This window comes from Mus pahari, chromosome 13 (genome assembly GCF_900095145.1).
Source record: "Mus pahari chromosome 13, PAHARI_EIJ_v1.1, whole genome shotgun sequence".
NCBI classification, from domain to species: Eukaryota; Metazoa; Chordata; class Mammalia; order Rodentia; family Muridae; genus Mus; species Mus pahari.
The window spans coordinates 95,169,318-95,173,626 of NC_034602.1; positions in this window are offsets into that span (position 1 = coordinate 95,169,318).

Here is a 4,309-nt window from a genome sequence, read left to right on the forward strand (position 1 = left end):
CCCAAAGGTGCCCAGGCCCCCAAAGGTGCCCAGGCCCCTGTGAAGGCCCCATAGAAAAGGCTCCTGCCAGCGTGAAGACAGACGGACTGCTGTGGTACACCTCCCCACACACTCTGCAGATGACCAGTGTCCTATGCTGTTTTTACAAATAAACTCAGGCAAGATCTGAAAAAAAAAAAAAAAGAAAGTCTTATTTCATTGCTTTGGGGTTTAAAGCTCTTTGGAACTTGACTAGATAAAAAGAAGTTTGTTGAGTGGAGCTGTTGACTTCGGCTCATTCACAAAAACAGTCTCCTTTCACCCAGGTACGAATGTGAGCTTAAAGTTTGTCAAGCACAGCAGAACTGCAAGCTGAGAGCAGCCGGAGGGCAATTGCACAACCACTCTGAGGGACGTGTGACAGAGCAAACGCTGTTCCAAAACTTCCGTGACAGGTGTGGTCCACGTACTCCAGCACGCAGGCTCACCTTCGCTTTAGCTGGCCTATTGTCAGGGGCAGCCTTACAACTTCCAAAGACACCGGGGCACACTTGCGGGTGTCTCATACAGCATCATAATTGAAGGCAGAAATTTAGAGCCACGGTTTTCTATATCTGTATCTGAGAAGGGATAAGTCTGGACTGATAAAATGTGCAACAGGCAAAATTCCAATTAACAAGGAAAAATTACTCTTCGATGACCCTGCGTGCAGGGCAGAGAGCCAAACATGCACCTGATTTAGACCTGATTCCTGCCAGGGCTTTGAAATGAAAACATAAAGCAAATTCCCCTGTGATCATTAAACCACCAGCCTTTGCCAACATGCCATTTCCTGAGAAGCAGAGGCTCAGAGAGGCCCAGGATGGAGGTTTCCAGAATTCACCTGCCTTCAATTTCCCCACAGCAGGGGTTCCAATGAGGCCAGAAAACTTGTAGCATTTCAAAGTAACAACAAACCCACTTGGGATCTTTGTGGTCTCCCTGCAGCAGATGGGGTTGGGGTGGGGCTTGTACTCCCTTGTAGCTTAAAGCTGGGACCAAAAGGGGACCCCCACACCCCTCCCATTTTCCACAGCAAAGAACTAACCCTCTTTTGTTTCTTCTGTTTGCTCTTTGTGAGTTTGGGCCTAGATAAGGACTCCCCGCCCAGAGAGCTGACATAATAAGATCACAGGCATCAGGATATGTATCAAAAACTTTAAATGTTATAAATCTTAACTCATGACTTGACAAGCACAAAACGTTCAAGAGTTCAGGGGTGGGTGTGAGCCCTTGGTCCACTTGAGGCTGTCCTCACCTTCTGTGCTAGAGTTTATAGAAAGTCAAGAAGACTTGCAAAGTGCAAGTAAACAAGAGGCCCATCCTTAGGGGCTTTGGGGCCAGTCATTGTATCTTTTTTTTTTTTAATGACAGGATCTTCTGTACCCCAGACTAGCCCCCAACTCTCCCTATATATAGCCAGGGGAAATCTTAAGCTCCTTATCTTCCTGCCTCCACCTCCAGAGTTCTGGGATCACAGGTGTGAACCATCCAGTTTGCCCCCTGTTGGTGTAAGTGCACACTGGGCAGACACTCCCAAGTGAGCCAAACCCCAGCCCCCAAGGGTCATTGTCTTTTTAATGTTTGTTTGCTAATAAACATGTTTTAGCCAAAAGTTGTGAGGTGACTATTCCTTACAAACTTTTCATTTTCTTTATTTAGAGATACAATTAACATACCTAAACATTTTAATCTTACTGGATCCTCATCAGTAGAGAGCATAGAGCATTTGGTGATTACCAGATGGATGGTTAAACCTTTCCCCACGGAAACATCACACTGGACCAAGCCTTGATTTCCATAAGAATGTCCTCAAAATCCTATTTCCTATTTACTTTGGTCTCCGGAAGAGACCAACCTGGGAGGTGAGAAGGTTAGACTTCTTGGTGGGCGTCACAGGACTAAGTGTCCCCACTGGACTCACTGCTTTCAGTGTCTAAGTTCGAGGGACTCCTGTCTCCCACCAGGATCTCTCACCCATTGACCTGCCTATGTTTTACCACCTACAAATCTTACATGAAATGTCTGATCACCATCCTTTGTGCTACCCAGCAAGTGTGTGGGAGGTCACCTGGGCATTTTCTAAGAGATTTACTTGATTTCTCTCTCTTCAAACCCTCAAGCTAGTCATAGGGGAACACTCATAGTCACAGACCCTGGGGGCTAAGACAGAAGGCTCAAGAGTTTGAGACCTACTTGGGGTTCAGAGAGAGAGAGAGAGAGAGAGAGAGAGAGAGAGAGAGAAAGAAAGAATACACATACAACTAACATCATATGGACTGAGAAGATTATATTAGGGGTATATATGTATCTCTGTATTTATACATATACATACATGCAATAATAACTAGAGAAAAAAAGAAGACCATGAATTTAAAAGAGATGGGGGGAGTTGAGAGGGCTTTGAGGGAGGAAAGGGAAGGGAGCAATGTAATCAAAATGTTAGCTCATATATAAATATAGATAATATATATAGATATATATAATAAAAGTAAGGAGTCAACTCCCTACCTCCACTCATGTGCCATGACACACTAACACAAAAAAACACATACACAGCACACATACATACACAAAATAAAACAAAATAAATGAATAATGTAACAGTCTGACTTGGGCTCACATACCTATCAGCCTCCCATTTCATTATGGTAATACTTTTCAAAATAGATAGGGACATGATTGCCTATGAGGCTTCACACCATTCCTCCTCACCTAAATGATGAGGAAATTATTCCTTACTAGTTAATGGTCTCTCTCAGCTTCCAGTCATAAGCACACACACATGCATATACATGTACATGCACATATGTACACACACATGCATATACATGTACATGCACATGTGTGCACACACATGCACACACTGCTTGAGGAGCAGTGGAGAATGAACTGCAGTACCTACCAGGTATTCAGTGAGCATCACCATGTGAAAGGAAACCTGACAGACTGCAGAGCTCTCCACAAACAGTGGGTGACCGAGGTAGGAGGGAACAGGTGCTGGGAGCAGGTGAGTTGTATCAACAGTGGGAAGGGTTGGTGAGGGGGTTCATTGTTCAAACCTGAGCTGCCAAACCTATCAGACTGTGTCCAGCTGGTGGGAGCCACATGATAGAAGTGTAGGACAAACCCATAGCTTGTCCTCTCACGTTCACACAGTGGCACATGCAGGCACTCACACCCTTACCCCCACATGGTGAGTGAATGAGTGAGTGAGGGAATGAATGAATGAATGAATGAATACATGTAGTTTTTAAGCTTAAAAACATATGTTGTGAGTGGAACTTGACCAGGAAAACAAAGGCTTGTAACGTGAGGAAGGGCTCCCTGACCACAGTGGGACCTTGACAAAAGCAGACAAGAGGCTGTTGTGAACAGGCTTGCTGGGCAGTCAGCTGGGAAGGTCAGCAGCCTTGTGGTGCACTCTGGAAGGCTTCTAATTACACAACTGGGTTGTATTGGTGGAGATGAAAATCATATCCATCCTGCTACTGTCATTTCTGGAGTATGCTAGCTGTCTTGAAACACTAAACTCGCTGAAAATAAAGGAGAGACAGACGTAAAAGGCCTTTGGCTATACCCCAAGTTAGAGGCAGGAAGGCAGTACTCATTAGCTGCACCCCCACACCCCAGACCTGTACGGTCCTGCTAACTGAGCCTTAACTTTCTTAGTGTCCAAGCATCCTCAACAGTGTTCACAACTCAAGCCAGCTGACAGTTCAGGCCCTGTGCTGAAAGACAGAGTAAATAAACCATCATTGGATTTACTGTGTGTGTGTGTGTGTGTGTGTGTGTGTGTGTGTGTGCACAGTGCTGACTATCCCCTCCAGGCCCCATGTGTGTGCATGCATGTGTGTATATGTGTGTGTGTGTGTGCATGTGTGTGTGTGTATATATATGTGCACAGTGCAGACTATCACCCCCAGGCCCTGCGTGTACTATGCCAGCTCCCTACCGCCATCTACATCTCTAGCCTATTTATACATTCTGTGTGGTGTTTGTCCCTTCCTATGTTTCCTCTCTTTACGAAGTTTGTTCATGTCTTCACCACATTTGCTCTTGCCTCAGTTCCATATCCTTTAATAAGCCTGTCTTGTTCTGCTCCAACAACACATTCATCTCACGGAGTTCTGGAGGCCGACTGCAAGCTGCCAGTTGCGTGTGGGGTCCACTTCCTGCTTCACGGCAGGCATTTTCTCAGCAGGTGCTGCACCATGCCTTGTTCCTGTCCTAGTACAGTCAAACCTGGCTTGCTCAGCTCCTCAGTTTCACTCACTGCACGACTTATGAA